This window comes from Tursiops truncatus, chromosome 4 (assembly GCF_011762595.2).
Source record: "Tursiops truncatus isolate mTurTru1 chromosome 4, mTurTru1.mat.Y, whole genome shotgun sequence".
In the NCBI taxonomy this organism is placed as follows: Eukaryota; Metazoa; Chordata; class Mammalia; order Artiodactyla; family Delphinidae; genus Tursiops; species Tursiops truncatus.
In genome coordinates this window covers 111,455,595-111,478,539 of record NC_047037.1, presented here as the reverse complement: position 1 = coordinate 111,478,539, position 22,945 = coordinate 111,455,595, and positions in this window count along the sequence as shown.

Below are 22,945 nucleotides of genomic sequence, written 5' to 3'. Positions count from 1 at the left end.
CATACACTAGGAAACTGGTAGAGATGGGGTGGGTGGGTGGGGGGGAGATGCTTCACAGCCATGGAGGAGAGTGCAGCAACAGGGGTGCAGAGGGCAAAGCAGAGAGATTCCCACACGGAGGATCAGTGCTGACTGGCACTCACCAGCCTGAGAGGCTTGTCTGCTCACCCGCCGGGGCGGGCAGGACTGGGAGCTGAGGCTCAGGCTTCAGGGGTCAGATCCCAGAGAGAGGACTGGGGTTGGCGGTGTGAATGCAGCCTGAAGGGGGGGCTAGTGCACCATAGCTGGCCGGGAGGGAGTCCGGGAAAAAGCCTGGACCTGCCTAAGAGGCAAGAGACCATTATTTCAGGGTGCGCGAGGAGAGAGGATTCAGAGCACCGCCTAAACGAGCTCCAGAGATGGATGTGAGCCACGGCTATCAGTACGGACACCAGAGATGGGCATGAGATGCTAACGACCCTGCTGCAGGCACCAAGAATCCTGTGTGAAAGCACAGGTCACTATCCACACGTATCCTTTGGGGAGACTCTGCAGCCCGCCACTGCCAGGATCCAGTGAACCAGGGACAACTTCCCTGGGAGAACACATGGGGAGCCACAGGCTGGTGCAATGTCATGAAGGACTCTGCCGCCGCAGGTGCACCCGGCATTCTGTACCACTGCCTACCCCCCCGCCTGAGTGAGCCAGAGCCCCCAAATCAACTGCTACTTTAACCCTGTCCTGTCTGAGCGATGAACAGATGCCCTCAGGTGACCTACATGCAGAAGTGGGGCCAAATCCAAAGCTGAACCCCAGGAGCTGTGTGAACAAAGAAGAGAAAGAGAAATTTCTCCCAGCAGCCTCAGGAGCAGCAGACTAAATCTCCACAATCAACTTGATGTACCCTGCATCTGTGGAATACATGAATAGACAACGAATCATTCCAAAACTGAGGCGGTGGACTTTGGGAGCAACTCTAGACTTGGGGTTTGCTTTCTGTGCCTAATTTGTTTCTAATTTTATGTTTATCTTAGTTTAGTATTTAGAGCTTTTTACCACTGGTAGATTTGTTTATTGATGTGATTGCTCTCTTCCTTTATATATATGTATATTTTTTTTCCTTTTTCTCTTTTTGTGAGTGTGTATCTGTATGCTTCTTTGTGTGATTTTATCTGTATAGGTTTGCTTTTACCATTTGTCCTAGGGTTCTGTCTGTCCACTATTTTTTGGTATAGTTTTTAATGCTTGCTTTCATTGGTGGATTTCTTTATTGGTTTGGGTGCTCTCTCTTTTTTTAAATTATTTTTTTATTTTAATATTTTTTTATTTTAATTATTTTATTTTATTTATTTATTTATTTATTTATTTTTGTTCTTTTCTCCCTTGTTTCTGAATCGTGTGGCTGACAGGGTATTGGTGTTCTGGCCAGGTGTCAGGCCTGAGCCTCTGAGGTGCGAGAGCTGAGTTCAGGACATTGGTCTACCAGAGACCTCCCGGCCCCTCATAATATCAATTGGCAAAAGGTCTCCCAGAGATGTCCATCTCAACACTAACACCCAGTTCCACTCAATGAATAGCAAGCTCCAGTGCTGGACACCCCATGACAAAAAACTAGCAGACAGGAAAACAACCGACCCATTAGCAGAGAGGCTGCCTAAAATCATAGTAAGTTCACAGACACCCCAAAACACACCACCAGATGCGGTCCTGCCTACCAGAAAGAAAAGATCCAGTCTCAGCCACCAGAACACAGGCACAAGTCCCCTCCACCAGGAAGCCTACACAACCCACTGAACCAACCTTACCCACTGGGGGAAGATACCAAAAATAACATGAGCTACAAACCTGCAACCAGTGAAAAGGAGATCCCAAACACAGTAAGTTAAGCAAAATGAGAGGACAGAGAAAAATACAGCAGATGAAAGAGCAAGGTAAAACCCCACCAGACCAAAAGAATGAAGAGGAAAGAGGCAGTCTACCTGAAAAAGAATTCAGAGTAATGATAGTAAAGAAGATCCAAAATCTTGGAAATAGAATGGAGAAAATACAAGAAACATTTAACAAGGATGTAGAAGAACTAAAGAGCAAACAAGCAATGATGAACAGCACAGTAAATGAAAGTAAAAATTCTCTAGAAGGAATCAATAGCAGAATAGCTGAGGCAGAAGAATGGATAAGTGACCTGGAAGATAAAATAGTGGAAATAACTACAGCAGAGCAGAAGAAAGAAAAAAGAATGAAAGAATTGAGGACAGTCTCAGAGACCTCTGGGACAACATTAAACACACCAACATACGGATTATAGGGGTCCCAGGAGAAGAAGAGAAAAAGAAAGGGACTGAGAAAATATTTGAAGAGATTAGAGTTGAAAACTTCCCTAATACGGGAAAGTAAATAGTTGGTCAAGCCCAGGAAGCACAGAGAGTCCCATATAGGATAAATCCAAGGAGAAACACACCAAGACACATATTAATCAAACTATCAAAAATTAAATACAAAGAAAGAATATTAAAAGCAGCAAGGGAAAAGCAACATATAATATACAAAGAAATCATGATAGTTTAACAGCTTATCTTTCAGCAGAAACTCTGCAAGCCAGAAGGGTGTGGCAGGACATATTTAAAGTGATGAATGGCGAAAAACCTACAACCAAGATTACTCTACCCAGCAAAGATCTCATTCAGATTTGACAGAGAAATTAAAACCTTACAGACAAGAAAAAGCTAAGAGAATTAAGCACCACTAAACCAGCTTTACAACAAATGCTACAGGAGCACAACACAAGACAAGGAAAAGACCTACAATAACAAACCCCAAACAATTATAAAAATGGTAATAGGAACATACATATCAATAACTACCTTAAATGTAAATGGATTAAATGCTGCAACAAAAAGACACAGACTGGCTGAATGGATACAACAAAAGACCCATATGTATGCCATCTACAGGAGACCCACTTCAGACCTAGGGATACATACAGACTGAAAGTGAGGGGATGGAAAAAGATATTACATGCAAATGGAAATCAAAAGAAAGCTGGAGTAACAATTCTCATAACAGACAAAATAGACTTAAAAATAAAGACTATTACAAGAGACAAAGAAGGACACTACATAATGATCAAGGGATCAATCCAAGAAGATATAACAATTGTAAATATTTATGCACCCAACATAGAAGCACATCAATACATAAGGAAATACTAACAGCCATAAAAGGGGAAATCGACAGTAACACAGTGGTAGTAGGGGATTTTAACACCTCACTTTCACCAATGGACAGATCATGCAAAATGAAAATAAATAAGGAAACATAAGCTTTAAATGACATATTAAACAAGATGGACTTAACTGAAATTTATAGGGCATTCCATCCAAAAACCACACAATCCACTTTCTTCTCAAGTACTCATGGAACAATCTCCAGGATAGATCATATCTTGAGTCACAAATCAAGCCATGGTAAATTAAAGAAAATTGAAAGTGTATCAAGTATCTTTTCTCACCGCAACAGTATAATACTAGATATCAATTACTGGAAAAAAAACTGTACAAAAAACAAACACATGGAGGGTAAACAATACACTACTAGATAAGAGATCACTGAAGAAATCAAAGAGGAAATCAAAAAATACCTAGAAACAAAGGACAATGAAAACACAATGACCCAAAACCTGTGGGATGGAGCAAAAGCAGTTCTAACAGGGAAGTTTACAGCAATACAATCCTACCTGAAGAAACAAGAAACATCTCAAATAAACAACCTAAACTTACACCTAAAGCAATTAGAGAAAGAAGAATAAAAAAAACCCCAAAGTTACAGAAGGAAAGAAATCATAAAGATCAAATCAGAAAAAAATGAAAAAGAAATGAAGGAAACAATAGCAAAGATCAATAAAACTAAAAGCTGGTTCTTTGAGAAGATAAACAAAATTGATAAACCATTAGCCAGACTCATCAAGAAAAAAAAGGGAGAAGACTCAAATCAATAGAATTAGAAATGTAAAAGGAGAAGTAACAACTGACACCGCAGAAATACAAAGGATCATGAGAGATTACTACAAGCAACTATATCCCAATAAATTGGACAACCTGGAAGAACTGGACAAATTCTTATAAAAGCACAACATTCTGAGACTGAACCAGGAAGAAAGAGAAAATATAACCAGACCAATAACAAGCACTGAAATTGAAACTGTGATTAAAATTTTTCCAACAAACAAAGCCCAGGACCAGATGGCTTCACAGGCGAAGGGACTGAGAAAATATTTGAAGAGATTAGAGTTGAAAACTTCCCTAATACGGGAAAGTAAATAGTTGGTCAAGCCCAGGAATGTTCTATCAAACATTTAGAGAAGAGCTAACACCTATTCTTCTCAAATTCTTCCAAAATATAGCAGAGGGAGGAACACTCGCAAACTCATTCTATGAGGCCACCATCACCCTGATACCAAAAACAGAGAAAGATGTCACAAAGAAAGAAAACTACAGGCCAATATCACTTATAAACATAGATGCAAAAATCCTCGATAGAATACTAGCAAACAGAATCCAACAGCACGTTAAATGGTTCATACAACATGATCCAGTGGGGTTTATCCCAGGAATGCAAGGATTCTTCAGTATATGCAAATCAATGAATGTGATACAACATATTAACAAATTGAAGGAGAAAAACCATATGATCATCTCAATAGAGGCAGAAAAAGCTTTTGACAAAATTCAACACCTATTTATGATAAAAACCCTCCAGAAAGTAGGCATAGAGGGAATTTACCTCAACATAATAAAGGCCATATATGACAATCCCAGAGCCAACATCATCCTCAATGGTGAAAAACTGAAACTGTGTCCACTAAGATCAGGAACAAAACAAGTTGCCCACTCTCGCCACTATTACTCAACATAGTTTTGGAAGTTTTAGCCACAGCAATCAGAGAAGAAAAAGAAATAAAAGGAATCCAAATTGGAAAAGAAGAAGTAAAACTGTAACTGTTTGCAGATGACATGATACTATACATAGAGGATCCTAAAGATGCTACCAGAAAACTACTAGAGCTAATCAATGAACGTGGTAAATTAGCTGGATAAAAAATTAATGCACAGAAATCTCTTGCATTCCTATACACGAATGAAGAAGAATCTGAAAGAGAAATTTAGGAAACACTCCAATTTAGCACTGCAACGTAAAGAATAAAATACCTAGGAATAAACCTACCTAAGGAGACAAAAGACCTGTATGCAGAAAACTATAAGACACTGATGAAAGAAATGAAAGATGATACAAACAGATGCAGAGATATACCATGTTCTTGGACTGGAAGAATCAACACTGTGAAAATGTTTGTACTACCCCCAACAATCTACAGATTCAATGCAATCCCTACCAAGCTACCAATGGCATTTTTCACTGAACTTGAACAAAAAAATTTCACAATTTGTATGGAAACACAAAAGACCTGGTATAGCCAAAGCATTCTTGAGAAAGAAAAATGGAGCTGGAGGAATCAGGCTCCCTGGTTTCAGTCTATACTAAAAAATTACAGTAACCAAGACAGCATGGTATTGGCACAAAAACAAAAATATAGATCAATGGAACAGGATAGAAAGCCCAGAGATAAACCCATGCACATATGGTCACCTTATCTTTGATAAAGGAGGCAAGAATATACAATGGAGGAAAGATAGCTTCTTCAATAAGTGGTGCTGGGAAAACTGGACAGCTACATGAAAAAGAACGAAATTAGAACACTCCCTCACACCATACACAAAAATGAACTCAAAATGGATAAAGATCTAAATGTAAGCCCAGACACTATAAAACTCTTAGAGAAAAACATAGGCAGAATGCTCTATGACATAAGTCACAGCAAGATCCTTTTTGACCCACCTCCTAGAGAATTGGAAATAAAGACAAAAATAAACAAATGGGACCTAATGGAACTTAAAAGCTTTTGCACAGCAAAGGAAACCATAAACAAGATAAAAAGACAACCCTCAGAACTGGAGAAAATATTTGCAAATGAAGCAACTGACAAAGGATTAATCTTCAAAATATACAAGAATCTCATGCAGTTCAATATCAAAAAAACAAACCCAATCCAAAAATGGGGAGAAAACCTAAGGAGACATTTCTCCAATGAATATATACAGATTGCCTGCCAACAAACACATGAAAGGATGCTCAACATCACTAATCATTAGAAAAATGTGAATCAAAACTACAAGGTATCACCTCACACCAGTCAGAATGGCCAGCATCATAAATTCTACAAACAAAAAATGATGGAGAGGGTGTGCAGAAAATGGAACCCTGCTGCACTGTTGGTGGGAAGATAAAGTGTTACAGCCACTATGGAGAACGCTATGGAGGTTCCTTGAAAAACTAAAAATAGAATTGCCATACAACCCAGAATCCCACTACTGGGCATATACTCTGAGAAAACCACAATTCAAAAAGAGTCATGTACCACAATGTTCATCACAGCTCTATTTACAAGCCAGGACATGGAAGCAACCTAAGTGTCCACTGACAGATGAATGGATAAAGATGTGGCACATATATACAATGGAATATTACTCAGCCATAAAAAGAAACGAAATTGAGTTATCTCTAGTGAGGTGGATGGACCTAGAGTCTGTCACAGTGAGTGGAGTAAGTCAGAAAGAGAAAAACAAATACCGTATGCTAACACATATATATGGAATCTAAAGTGAAAAAAAAAAAGGTTCTGGAGAACCTAGGGGCAGGACAGGAATAAAGACACAGACTAGAGAATGGACTTGAGGATACGGGGAGGGGAAAGGGTAAGCTGGGACAAAGCGAGAGAGTGGCATGGACATATATACACTACCAAACATAAAATAGATAGCTAGTGGGAAGCAGCCTCAGAGCACAGGGAGATCAGCTCGGTGCTTTGTGACCACCTAGAGGGGTGGGATAGGGAGGGTGGGAGGGAGACGCAAGAGGGAGGAGATATGGGGACATATGTATATGTATAAGTGATTCACATTGTTATAAAGCAGAAACTAACGCACCATTGTAAAGCAATTATACTCCAATAAAGATGTTAAAAAAAAAAAAGTAAAACTACTGTGCAACATCACATTGCAACAACAACATTTTGTATGACACCAGATATTGTTTAATCTAATTCTAAAAGTATTGTTATTTTCCTTCCTGAATAGGCGTTACTGAATTCATGAGATTCTACAATTTTAGAACAGTGACAAAGACGTAATTTTATCATCAACAGAAGAAAGTGAAAGGTTTGTATACAAAGGACTACTGAGTAGTCAATATTTACAAAAAAAGAACGTGGTTTTCAATTTAACTTTCTGGTTAAATGAGAGAAAGCCAGAGAATCTTCAACTCATGTTATTATAACTTCTCTATAATACATCTTACAAATAAATATTTAGTCTAGCATACTATATTTAGTTTTCCATTAGCGACTGAGGCTTTTGTGATACACGAACTTCAGCAATGTTTTGCAATGAACAGTGAATACAGTGGCCGTTGATCAAGATAAAGGGTACTGTGAAAGGGTTGTGATAGTGTTTGCAAAGGTGATGCAATAGTTCCTGCCATCCTAAATGCTCATTTACATGGTTCTTTTGGCAATCCTCCCATGGAAAGGCAGAGTCTGTTTCAGTACTGCTTGACTCTGGACTAGCCTGGTGACTTATTTTGATCAATGCAGTACAACAAAATTGAAATGTCTGACTACTGAGGTTGAGCTTTATAAGGTCTTATGGCATCGGCTTTTGCTCTCTTGGCACTCTGCCCAAAGACTGCCACAAAAGGAATCTGGTCTATCCTACTAGAGGCTGAGAGGCAACGTGGAGAGGAGTGAGGCACTGCATCTGACAGCTTCCACCAGCTGCCAGACATGGAGAAAGGCGCCACCACAAACTTTCCACCCCAGCTATTAGCAGCAGTATGTGTTCTGCAATGGAAAGATTTAGGTTAAATCCATATCTGCTCAATTGTGTCCTTATTTAACCTCTTTTTGGTCTCAGCTTTCTGCTGTGTAAAATGAGGATAACAGTATCATCTGACTTGTAGGGTAAGCGAAAATATTAAATGAGTAAATGCAATTAAACATCTTAAAATATTACCTGGAATAGCACACACATGAATAAAATATAAGTTATTATACAATATTAGTATTGCTATTATTGTTGCTGTTGCTGCAATTTTTATTTGTCTTTTACAGAAAAGGAAACAAGACTCAGAGTGATTAAATGTTTTCCCCAAAGCCACAGAGCTGTGGAACCAGGATCCAGACTTTTTGGTCCAGAGTCTAGCTAGCTATTAACCACCACACCTTTTGCATCCACACTGTGACTCTGATTTATTCACAGATACTATGTGCCAGCCATTGTGGTCAATGAGTTCACATATATAATACCATCAATATTGTAATTAGCCTGGTGTAACTAAATTAAGCATTTTAATGACTTTGTACAACATGCCAGGCCCTCCCTACCTGTCCAGCATCATCTTCCATGACTCTTTGCCTGAAATCCCTGGATTTCAGCCCATCTTTTCCATGTACCTCTGTGCATGCCATTCTCTCTGGTTACGATGCCCTTGGCCTCCCTTTTCTTTAGAAACTTTCACAGTTACTTTTACTACAGGACTCTGCCCCAACATCTCCTCTGTGACGATCTTACTTCCTTACTCTTAGAAGGTTCTCAGGTACTCTCTCTGCTCCCATAGTCACTGTCAACATATTATTGCTAAAATGATATGTAAGTGTTTTGAAAGTTTTGTTTACTTATGTCTCTTCCATTGACTGCGAGCTATAGAAAGCAGGACTCTTGCCTTTTTTATTTTATATCCCTGGACTTCAATAAATAACATCTGGTTGAGTGCATTCTTATGGTGCAACACATACTATTTGCATTCCTGGACCTTTTTCTTGTGTTTATGTTCTTATGCATGTTGTCATGTTTTATATTTAAAAATTACTATTTGAGATTATAGAGGAGAATCATGGTTTAGTGTAAAAGGCTGGATTTAGAGAGAGTCAGACCTGGGTTCAGATCTCAACTCCATCACTAGTTTAGCAATGCAAATTTGAACAAGTGATGTAAATTCTATGCTTCAGTGTACTCCCAAACAACCAGAAAAATAATAGCTATGTTGCAGAATTCACATATGTATGTGTATATAAAGAAGTGTGAAGATGAATTTCATCATGATATGCAAACTGCATTGAGTATGTAGTGGCTCAATCGTCTATAAAAATTATTATCATCATTAAGGAAGATTTTATGAATGAAGGGCTGCTTTGCTTTAATATTTTCACATAGGTGAAAGAGGTAGAGATTTGTTCTGTTGTCCTGTGAACATTAGTTAAGTTTTAAAAACAGTACGTTCATTAGAGAGCCCAAGCATTTATAAGAATAATGAGATGTTAGTGGACTCAGAAGATAGGAGAATAGAGCATCCAGATATAGTCATTCAATTTTTAAAGAGACAAAACTTATTTTTTTATAACCAGGACTTAATTTTTAGTATACATATTAGCACAAGCACACCAAAACAGAAAACTTCTGACAGTACAGTTACAAACAATGCAAATCTACTAACAAAGACCCAAACCAACAAACACCACCACCAAAATATTTTTAGATCTTGTTTCCCCAATATTTTATTATATCATTATTATTGCTTTTTGTTCTTGGATGGGTCTGGTCTTTCAAAAACATGGCATACAATCAACTTAAAAGTTAAAATACTATAAATAGAATTTAAAGTTTATGTATCTGTATGTATATATGCATATACATGCAGGTATATACGTATATATGGAGATGTATATGTTGTATATGTATATTTTGAATGTATTATAAATTAAATTGCTAAATAATAATATTTATGTTTGAGAAAAAAATAAAGTTATTTGTATTAGCTTACTGATACAGGAATACTATTTCTATTACATCTCTTACCTTCATGATTACAACCTTTACTTTGCTGACACTTTATACATCATTAACTGCCCTTAAGAAAGCTTTTTACCACATTTCTATCAACTATTCAGCTACCTCAAATTTCAGTGCCTTTGTTCAATACAATTAAAGTCAATAGGGTTTCTATCTAAAGGTTCAAGCCTCTTTGTATGGAGAAAAATCAGTACATCTCTTCATGTATCTTGTGCTTCAAACTATATAAAAAGATCTATGCATCCTTCCAGACTTAAAAAAAAAAGCTGTATGGCTGAAATTGCAGAATATTGTAAGACACTTTTTTCTTCAAATGGAAAAAACACTTTGAAAATAAATCCAATAGATAAAAGTTTAACACTAGCTTTTGTAGCTTATTTTAAGAAGGCAGTATAGAAAAGACAATATTGATTTTTGGAGTAGTAGTATATAGACTTAACTTGCCACACACACAAATACAGAAAATTGTAATGCTTTACCTTCGCTGGCATTGATTACTTCATTTTGATATTTTATTGATAATTAAATGATTTCCTACACAGTGAAATTTTTATTATAAATTTGAATTGAATTCATATCTAAAATATGGTTCTATTAACTATCTTAGTAGTTAATGTACTCTATTCTACATTGAGTTTGTCTCCATTACCCCAGTAATTTTTAGAAGGTGGAAAAGAAAATAGTACACTTGATTTGCTAAAAGCATTTTAACCAGCAACAGAAAATTTGCCTATATCATAAGAATCAAAAAATGTAGCCAGGCTGTTTCTGGCTTTGAGTTGATTATCTATTGAAAAAAACTGGAAATGATAGTGACATAATATGTAACTCTTTGCAAAGGGAGCATTATAAACATTTAAATTCAAAGCCTTCGCTAAGTACAATACTTCAGCTGATGTACTAATTATTTTAGTTTAACCATCTTCAGGAAAGTTGTCAGACTGTACCATTGGATCTTTTACTATAGAAAATAAAAAATATTTGTTTACTACCATGTTAGTTAAAAATGCTTGACTTAGTGCCTTTGTGTGAAGAGGGTACAGAATAGTAAAAACAGAGATATCCCAATGAGTTTAGAAATAAGGATGATTTGGTGATAAATGAGGGCTCTACTTAAATCCAAATTGGATGTTGTAATCACAGTTTTAGCAGATGTCACACCTAAATCCCCAAACTCTCTTTAAAACTATCTGTGTCATTCTTAAACAGAACAAAACAAGTATGTGAGGATATAATATAGAATTAGAATCAAGAGTTCTCCAGGTTTGTTCACTTTGTGTGTGTGTGTGTGTGTGTGTGTGTGTGTGTGTGTGTGTGTGATAAAACTTCCACTTACCCAGAATTCTTCCCTCTCCCTCTATTTTGATTGTACTGTCTTGTGCTTAATTCCTATTATCCTTGTGGTGCAAGTCAGTTTCCCAATACAACTTGATTTAGTATATTTCTAATACTGCAGAGGAGAAAATACCCTGTAGTGACTTGAGAGAATTATCCATTCTGCTCACGTGTCTAATACATCCTGAAATAAACTTATGGCTTATAATAGAAACATTCAAAATCAGAGTCAATCTACACCATTAAAAATTATATAAAAGTAGATTAATCAAAAAAAAATTCTGTTTTCATCATTTACAGACTAACAGGCAGTCTGAAAATAAGTGGGATTAATCAGAGCTGAATCAACCACCTTTAGAAAATAGGAAGATAACCCTCCCCAGAAATAAAATCTCTCAAGAGCTGTCAAAATATTTTATTTTTACTACTAAGGAAACTTCGGGTTATACATTGCCAGACTTCACTTTCACATTAAAGTATAAATATTCATAGGAAGTAGTGATATGTTAAATTGTTATCACACTTTCATGAAGTGTGAAATCTCAAAAGACAGCTTTAGGGTGTAATAGGCCTACATTCAGATCTTCATGATACAACTTATAGATATATGGATCTGAGTAGGTTATTCCTCCTAGGTGAGCCTCCATTTTCTCAACTGTGAAATGTACTTATTAAAAATACCTGGCTTATCAAATTTCTTGGCTCAATTGAGATGGTACATGGGCATTTGATTTATGACTGTAAATAGGTAGAGTGGTACTGTTTTTACTAGTTTTCCTAACAGAAAAGTATTGAATGGTTTAGCATTAGCATTTTGATGAAAAACATAAAGAGTAGCTCTCAGGAAATACCCAGTGGAGATCCATAAGCACATATGCATGGAAACCTCTGATTAGTAGAATTGTGGGGAGAGTGAGAAGGACAGGGATGAAAAGTACTGAAAATATTTCTTTCATAATTCTCCCAACATCCTTATTAATATACAGTTCTGTCCTAAGCTTTCCCTTCTTTCCTGGTTAGGATTTCACTTGGACATTCTATGGATAGAGATTTAGATGAGTTTCATTTCTGTGCAATTATGGTGCCTTGGATACATCTTCAGTAAGATTATTCTTGAATTTGCTTCTCTTACAGATGCCCCTAAAGGAAGATTTCTGGTAGTTAGATGGCTGCGTGTGGTTCAAGAGACAGTGCCTGCATTATGTGGGAACCAAGTCCATGCTCTTGTTCTTATTATTGCTTTATACTCTAAACAACAAAATTAAATATTTTTAAATTATAGAAGATATATTCTGATATACATGACCTGGAAGAGGGTGACTGACGCATTCTGTTCTCTGGTCTGGGTAAGTCTGAGATTTCCCTCCCCTTACTCACGCACAAATTTATTCACTGTCTCCACACCTAAGCAACTATTTGAGGCTGGTTCACACTGAACATGACCTGGACCAGGTTGTATCTCCTGGTTCCGTACCATTCTGAAGTTATTGCACATTCCTTAAGCAAATCCAAATGATGCATTAGTCATTCATTTATTCATGCAGTCAGTAGATATTTGAGTGTTCACAACGTGCCAGACACTGTTCTAGGAAAAGGAGACAGCAATGTGTTACAAAAAGAGAAAGGCATGGCTCTCACTGAGCTTACATTTGAATTTTCCTTTGTCTTTTCATGAAGATGTACAAAACATCCAAACAAGGTGCTTCCCAAGACCACAGCCTCTGTAGAAGGTGTAGCAATGTTTTATACTACGTATCTTTCTGTGAAGATCTGATGGGAACTTGATCTGGGGGAAACCAATCCACAGTCTGGCTAATGGTCTGTTCTTTGATGTACTGAGTCAGTTAGATTTTAATTTTTAAGAATATGAATTTAAAGTACAAATAGACAATGCAGAGAACACAAGAAGAAAGACTGAAAGGAAATGAGGTAAAGAGAGGTTATGCAAGAGAGCAGAGGTCATGTTAGGAGAAAGTAGAGAAGACAGGAAAGAACAAACCATGATACTGAGAAAAGTAGAAGCTGAGGAAACCAGCTGATGGAGACATGCTCCCGAGACACCTAGAAACTGCCTGGGATTCTGCAGCTAGGCTTCATTTGACTCAATCTTAAATCATTTCATCTACTTCTTGGCCTTCATGTTATCTCTGCTTTTCCTAAGGAGTGTTCCTGGGAAGCCATGTGTATGTACTCTTGCAATAAACTCTGATTACTGGTGCCAACTTGGGGTGAATTTCTTCATCTTGCAACAAACAAGCAGCCTAAATTAACCATAGGGCATATCTGCTAAAGAGGCATATGACTCCTTCCTTCCGTTTCCATTATGTACCCCCTCACATTTTATTCATTTATTAAGATGCACATTTTTGCTGGATCATAGGGAGAACAAAGTCTTGGAAAGAGACTTGTTAGTAAATGAACAATGCATCCTTGATAATACAGAAGCCAATTTTAATGATAATTTATTTCAATTGGTCTATTCAAGAGGCTAGCAAACCTGCTTTATGAATAAGTATCCTTTATGTGACACTAAGAACAAAATGCTTAAACATTCCTGATCTATGGAAACTAGGGGAAATATTGAAAATGTCATGATAGTTCAACATTTAGGATTCTTTTCAACTTATCCCACAATAGCACAGTGTAGTAGAAATAGAGGTGGAGAAGACCAGAGGCTGGTTAGAGATTCCAGGTCGTCCCTGGTTAGCACCAAATAGACACAAAAAAATCCAAGACAGACATAAAGTCTTACGCAGATAAAGTCTACAGAAAGAAAAAAACTTGAAATCTCCTGAAACAGTAAAGACCATGACACAAAAATAAGAATAAGAATAATAAGAATGAGAATTCATAGAATAAGAATAGCGTGGGGCATACACACACACGCACACGCACACGCACATGTACATACACATACACACTCAAGAGTTTCGAAAACTTGAGTGTTGCAGACCAGACCAGAATACTGACAGATCATGTTCCTGGCCACAATCTGGATAAAGAAAAAATTAGAAATAAAAATCTGGCTTCCACACTATGTTGCTTGCTGTTGGAAACTGAATATATTTTGTTCTCATGCCATATTGTAGCTTCAGCCATTCTCAAAGAAATATTTTTAATCTTCACAGAGATTTGAAAATCATACAGGAATCTGGGCAGAGTAGCCCCTCTTTGCCTACATTTATTTAGTACCCAGAATTATCTGAGGAGGTAAGTAGCTGCCACGTTTGATATAATTTCAGTCTAGATACACTATGTGTTATATAAGCACATATTTGAACTTCCACTCTGAATGTTTAAAAAGAACCGTAAGGGGAGTTTCCCTGGTGGCGCAGTGGTTGAGAGTCCGCCTGCCGATGCAGGGGACACGGGTTCGTGCCCCGGTCTGGGAAGATCCCACATGCCACGGAGCGGCTGGGCCCGTGAGCCATGGCCACTGAGCCTGCACGTCCGGAGCCTGTGCTCCGCAACGGGAGAGGCCACAACAGTGGGAGGCCTGCGTACCGCAAAAAAAACCCAAAAAACGTAAGGGTAAAAATAGCACTGTATCAACACCTGATAAAAACATTAAAGTAGGAGAGAAGATGCAATGCCTTCTTAGATGCAGTGACTTAACATAAACAATATACACAGTAGAATAAGCCCAGGTCCTTTAGAAACCAACATGACTGTTATTTCTTTCCTTCTTTCTTCATCAATTTCTATCAGGCCTATCTCCAAAAATGTGGTTACAGTGAAGTTTGTTAGAACCAACTTCATTATCTTTCTCTTTGCCTTCAACTAAATGACAAGAAAACCATTAATGAGGCTTGAGAAAGATTTTTTAAAGTGGTTCTATATACACTGTCAAAAAATTGGCCTTAAAATTTTTCCAAAATAATTAATGAAAATATAACCACTAATAATTCTGAGCAACATAATAGTGCCAAATTATTTAGTATCTGTCAATTGCCATGAGCAGTTTTATGTAATCTGCAAACAAAAAGTCTATTTTAATTATTCCACCAAGTACTTCTCTTTTTATATAATAGAATAATATCATGTTCTATTTCTTTCTCAGATTCAATAGAACTTTGTGTATTGGAGTCTGACTCTTTCAAACTCTGTTCTTATTCTCAAAGATTAAAGTTATTTTCCTTTCTGATTATAAATTTAGGCCCTTTACATTCCATCTAAACCTCCCATCAGTTTGAGGAAAACAGCTCCCCTTTGCAAAGGGATTTAGTAAATGCAGAAAAATAGGGCAACTTGTATATATGAATAGCTATTGTATGCACATACTAATGACATTTTTTTCAAGTTCTTGGATACTAACTTTTTCAGTTTATGTTCTGCACAAGATGGCTTTCAACACCCTCCTTAAGAGTGCAATTTTTAGAGTTCTTCTGTTTTTCTTTAGGGGAGCCAACTCTGTATTATTCCTAATGTCTATTTAACCAGTAAATGAAAAGACAGTAGAACATTGTATTTAGGGGAGGCAACCCTATTGCCAGATTGTCTAGGTTAGAATATCAGCTCTACCACTTGTAGGCTGAGACAACTTGGGCAAGTTACATGACATTTTATTGGGTTTCAATTTCCTCATTTTAAAAATAATTATGAGTCAAGAGGGAAGAGATATGGGAACATATGTATATGTATAACTGATTCACTTTGTTATAAAGCAGAAACTAACACACCATTGTAAAGCAATTATACCCCAATAAAGATGTTAAAAAAAATAAAAATAAAAATAAAATAAAAATAATTATGAGTATTCACTTCATGTATACCTGTGATGATGAATTAAAAATACATTAAGTGCTTAGCATAGTGCCTGTTGTCTGGGAGATGCTGAAGAGGTGCTCAGCAAGATTGTTATTACTGCTATTATTGCTGATGTTATTATTACTAAGCAGTACATACTCTGATACATTGTTGATGGAAATGTAAAATGTTAAAGCCAGTATGTTTAAGTAATGTGACCATTTCTTATGACTTTAAACATACTCTTATCCTAAACCTGGCAATTCTAGAAAAGAAAGCATATGCCCATACAAAGACTGTATGTGAATATTTATATCAGCTTTATTCAGAACCACCTCAGTCATGAAACAAACCAACTGTCCATCAAGTGGTGACTAGATAATGAAGTTGTGGGATATCGACACAATGGAATATAAATCAAAAATTAAAAAGAGAATGACTACTGATGCAAGTAACATCATGGATGGATCTCAAAAGCATTATGCTAAATGAAAGAATCCAGAAAGAAAGAAAGAGCTACTTATTATAAAATTTGATTTTGATGATATTCTAGAAAAGGCCAAACTATAGGGACAGAAATCTGATCTCAGTTTGCCAGGGGGGACTGATTACAAAAGGACATAAAGAAACTTTTTGGGGTAATGGAAATAGTCTGTCTTTATTACGGTGATTGTCACATTACTATATTTTTCAAAATGTAAAGAAATATACAAATATAAAGAGTAACCTTTAGTGTATAACAATTATACCTCAATAACATGACATAAAAAATGAAAACAGGAATACATACATGTCAAGTTACCACATAGGAATATGTGGAAATATTAATGTTTTCTTCTGAGGACTATACATACACTCCCGTAAACTAAAGGCTAGGCTATGATTGGAGACTCTGGTTCATCCTAAAATGTTATGTCACAAACAAGCTACGTCCACAGAGTTTATGGTTATGCCTCTATGATGTCACTTCCTGAGCCAAGATATAAAGCTAGCTCTGCTCAAAGTTTAAAGCCCATCTCAGCCCTCAGGTTCTGGGTCAGAGAACTTGACTCAAAAGGGAGAACCGTGAAAGCTACAAAGTCTATTTCAATTTATAGCCATTGACAGAGGTCAGTTCAGCAGCCTGAAGGGGTAAAGGAAGCAGGGTTAACTGGCATTGAGCCAAGCAAGGAAGCTCCTGGCAGCAAGTGAGAAAACAACCAACTGGCACTGAATTCATAAACTGTGCAGGTTTGGAGCCAGAAAATTTTGTTGGCAACATCCCAGTAAATATTGTTGTAGTGGCAATTAAAAAATAAACAATTTGGGGATCAAATACTTCTCTGAACTGACCACTGCATATAGCACCAATTCTCCTTATTGAATTATGTCTGTTAGCTTCAGCATTTTATTAATTGGAAGTTCTGTTTAGCAAGCAGTTAGCAAACTATATAGCATTCTTTGTTTTAATTTGCTCTTCAAATTTCATTTTTCTTCTTAAATACAAGATATATATGATTATTTTATTATTGTTATATGCCAGATGCTCCTGTAATTGCTTTTGTAAACTTTCTGAATTGCTATACTGTTCTTTCTTCATTCCCACTTTACTCTTTTCTTTTTCTGTTACCTCCTTACTGGCGTTTGATGTTTACAATTAGCCAAAGTTTGCATTGTGATGTAATTTTAAAATTGATGATTATAATTTTTAGGGATTAAAAGTGTTCTATAATATTACAAAACAAAAATGAATAAAATTCAATTAACTCATTAAGAGACTATAGGCCATGAAGCTTAAAAAAACTGATTTCAAACTATCTTGATCATTCAATTATATTTAATAGTTTCACTTAAAAAAGACTTATTTTGGTATCTTTCCGCATCACAATAAAATTAAGTAAAAATATGCAATGCCCATGTGAAACTACATTACCATGTGCTAAGAAAATTTGTGGAGTCAAACTGAAAATTCAGTTGAAAAATGATGATAAAATCGTTCATCAGCTATAAATACTAAATTAACTTATTGAATCTTAAAAATTATTGAGAGTATGAGATTTTGCTTTATTTGGCAATATTTGATATAGAAAGTGATTGAATTCAAAATCCTTTAGCATTATCACCAGAAATTTCAATTTTAAATTTAAATTTCAATTCTGCATTTGTCAAGAAGGAAATGGAAGAGTTCTTAGATTTAAAAAGTAATCACACTCTAAGTACCATTTAAGATCAAATTAACTGAATTCTTGTCATAAGTAAGAGTTTTTAGATCCGTCCATGTTGAAACAAATGGCATTATTTCATTTTTTTTTATGGCTGAGAAATACTCCATTGTATATATATGACCGAGAGATTATCAAACTAAGTGAAGTAAGCCAGACAGAGAAAGACAAATATCATATGATATCACTTATATGTGGAAGCTGAAAAAAAAGATACAAATGAGCTTATTTACAAACCAGAAGTAGATCCACAGACATAGAAAACAAACTTATGGTTACCAAATGGGAAGGAGGGAGAGGGATAAATTAGGAGGATGGGATTAACATGTATACACTACTATATATAAAATAGATAACCAACAAGGACCTACTATACAGCAGAGGAAACTATAGTCAATATTTTGTAATAACCTATTAGGGAAAAGAATCTGAAAAAGAATATACATATAAAACTGAATCGCTGTGCTGTACACCTGAAACTAGCATGACATCAACTATAATTTTAAAAAAGTAAGAGTTTTTGCTAATTGGAAAAAAAGTGAAAACATTTTTTCCTGACACTTGCTACCATTTACTAATTTGTTTAATGTTTGCCTATAGTGACTACAATGGCTTTGAAAGGTCATTATCAAAATCTCTCTATCTAGAATTTCTCATAGCTATTTCAAGGATGTATAACTCATACTAAAATGTTGTATTTATAAAAGTAAGCTCATTTTTCATTAAAAATGAAAATATTTTATTTGTACAGTTTATACAATTTAAATATTAACATTTCTCTAATGTTTTATGTTATATCTTAATAATATCAAGGTTACATAATGTTATGTTTTTTACCAAACTGCATATAGATACTCCAAATTCTCTCCACTTTAGTCCTTACTGCTAGATAAATATTTTTATGTGTTCTGTGTGAATGTGTTTAGATGATTTGATCCAAAGGGTAGGGAATAAACTTGACAACACTGAATTGTTCGTAGGGATTTCACACCTAAATGGAGATTAAGCCATCTTTTTAAATTGATAGGTTTCTACTCTGAAAAATACTATTTCACATTCTTAGTGCACAGTCCTAATCTTGATGCACTTAAAAATATGTTGGGAAATAAAATAGTTGATGTGAGAAAACCATGATAACTACTTCGAACTACTTAATTCCATTGAAGAGAATTGTCGGGTGCTTACTAATGACTGTCACTAGCTCCAATCATAACCTGAGCAAGAGAAACAACAGCATACTTGTCTCAGTCTCTGTCTCCCCAAATATATGTCCCTCCCAACAAAGTTCTGGTTACTGTCACACTGCTTACTGAACCACAATTTTTTTAAATGAATGTTAAAACATTTATTTTTACTCAGGGTTCATTAATGGCATCCTGGTTGATTAAATATTACCAACACATGTATAATTTAATTAGGCTATATATTATTATACCAGCTTTGAAATATTAGAAAGAGCTATCTTTGATATTAAACTTAAAGTTGTTTCCAAAGAGTTAATATATTCCAAAAATAAAAGTTCTGTAAAGTAAAATTAATTATAGTAATAATTTTGTTGTTTTTAAAATTGTTTGGAATCATACATCTACTTTTTTCCTCTAAAAATCTGGAATGTCTCCTATTAATTTGAGGCAACCAGAGTGGCAGACACATTCTTCTTCTAGTTTATTCTTCTCTTTTACTTAGGTACAAAGAACAACTTTTATAGCACTTGAGGTGAAATCCATGTAGGAATGACAATATATATACAGAATTATAGTAACCAGCAATACTACTGAGTTTCTAGGAGGAAAAATCAAAATTTCAGCTCTGTAAAATATTGATCCAATTGAATAAAGGAATTTGGTTGAGAGCATCTTATGACATTCTTTATAAAATTCTGGCTTTCTGACACTGTGGATATCCTCTTAAATGGAGCAGACTTCCTGTTCAACTTGTATCAGAGGGTCACCCTTCTTTTGAGAACTCCTAAGTAGGCCAAGAGTAGAGTGAATGTAAAATAACTGAACCCTCCTTGACATAACTTTTACTACTTTTCTGAGCTTATTTCTCTGAGGGGAAGGAGATTCCTCCTTAAGATACTTCTTTTAAAAAGCTGATTAATCCTAAAGTCTGAAGCCTAAAGAAAGGAAGAAACGATTGTGCAAATCAGAAGAACTCATGGTGAATTCAAACCACTGTAAAGATAAAACTTGATGTGAGAGTTAAAAGATCTATATTTCAAAAAACATATCGGACCCTTGTAAAGAAAGTATAGCACCTTCTCAGTTAAAAAAAAAAAAAAAGATACTTTTAATCCTCTTCTACAGATGATGGTTTCATTTGAACCAAGTCTTAATAATATGTGCTAGTGAATAAGATGCCATTTTAAAAATATTCAGTGAAATGAAACAAATCACATATGGTTAGTTTGCATTTATAGAAACCTAAATTATCTTCCACAGCAATGATTGGATTTCTACAACAATGCACAAAACCTTTTATTTTTAGTCTACCAATCTGTACTACATTTGATTTGTACTTTTGATGAACATTAAAATTCTATATTAAAAATTATAATTCCCCTTTGCAAGGGACTTTTATTTTCTATCTACCTTCAACGGATAGTTGCAGCATCTTCAGTCTTCCATTTCAAAGTATTTATATTCAATGTTTATTCCCAAGGAAATAGAAGGCTTAGTCGACTCAAAGTTATTTATTTATTTTGCTTTGATCTGTAGGTTGTCATGTAAACTAAGCAGCACATTTCTTTCTCACTTACATATGGGCTTGCTGACTGACAGAGCTCTCGGATTTCTTTGTGGCTAAGGAAAGTTATTTTTGATACAGTGTGAGATATTTTAAAAGAGTGTTTGAAGTGTTAAAGCGTATATCTGGGCCAACAAAAATGAAGATCATGTTCTTAATCTTGATCATTCCAAAAACTTCAGGCTGAGCTTCCTGGTATCAAAAGAATCATTGTGAAAAGTGAGGGTAGTTATAAAAAGATGTTTATAACATTTGGGGTTATAAAAATTAGCTTTCAAAATTAAAACTTTATCCCTTGCCTTTAACATGATTTTTAGAGTGTTTAGTTTTTCTCTCAAATTATGCATATTGGTTTCACCTCTTTGGTCTTGTACCCTGATTTCCTGATCAGGTAAATCTCTGAGTTCTCTTATTCTGGATCCTGATGTATCTTAGTTTAAAGATTTTAATTTTATGCATTTAAAGCATGCATTATAATGATTAATCTACATGTCATCATTAATCTCTAAATCGTAATATTGGTGCACAGACTTCCCCTCTCATGTTAGTCACTGCTAATAAAAGTCAAAGTGAGATCAGATTGATCAGATTGAGAATCAAAGGAAAGCAGATCTACCTTATAAATTATACGAATAAAAGCCTATCAGCTTTATTCAATTTTACCAGGAGAACAAGACCAAATGAAAGAGACTGAGGTAAGTGACAAGCCAGGGGCCAATGAACAGTTAATACTGCCCAAGTTAATATGAATATCAAGCTTGTCTGCAAAGGTAGCAGATTCTGGTCCTTCCTCCTTCCCTCCCTCCTTCCCTTCCCTTTTCTTCCCTTCCCTTCCCTCCTTTCTGTTCCCTTTTGCTGACAAAATGTAGCACAAACATTATCAAAGCTGGGCATAGCCACATCCTATGACCTAACAAGTATATTCCCTGCAGGAATTTATACGTATGTTAACCAAAATATATTTGCAAGAATGTTCATAGAAGCTATGTTGGTAATAGGCCCAAACTAAAGAGTACACAAATGATTATCAACAGTAAACTGTATAAGTTGGGGTACGTTTACACAATGAGATACTATATACAACAACATGGACAAATCTCACGCACACAATGTTAAGTGAAATAAGCCAGAAACAAAAGAATATATACTGTATGATTCCATTTCTGTGGAGTGAAAACACAGCAAAACTCATCTATGGTGTTAGATATTCGGATAGTGGTTATGTTTAGGGGAGTGACTAGGGTGGGGCATGAGAGGCGCTTCTGGGGAGCTGTTAATGTTCTATTTATTGAACACAAAAAAGTATGCTTACTGTGCAGAAATTCAGTGAGCTGTACACTTGGGATTTGTATACTTTCATATATATATGTTGTACATCAATCAATCTATCTATCTATCTATATATATATTATATTTCAGTAAAAAACACATGCCCTTACAGCAAATTTGGATCATATTAAATGTAAAAAACAAAACAGAAACCCAAAAAAACCCAAAGCCTCATAAACATAATTACTATGAACCTTCTGGTGTTTCTTCTTCCAGTTTTGGAATAAAATAAATTCTAATATAACGCAGGGACATAAATTAGAATATCTATTTCCTAATTATCTATCTATCGATCTATCTATCTATCGATCTAACTATCTAACTATTGCTCACTGTTTATTTCCCTTAATGTTGTATAAACTATTTATACATGTCTTTTAAGTATAATTCTTGATATTCCATTATATCAGTGTATCATAATTTAAATATCTGCCTTTCTATTCTTTCCTTTTTATTCTTCAAAGGATAATTATGAGTCAAAGACTTATCCAGTTTTAAGAGTCTGATCTTTCAAGGCTCTTGATATTGCCAACCAAATTATCTACTCCAATTTGTATTAACACTAACATCACATTATATTATTTTTTTAAAAATCATTACAAAATAATGTTTTATCCCCAATGCAATTTTTAAAATTTAAATGTGTGA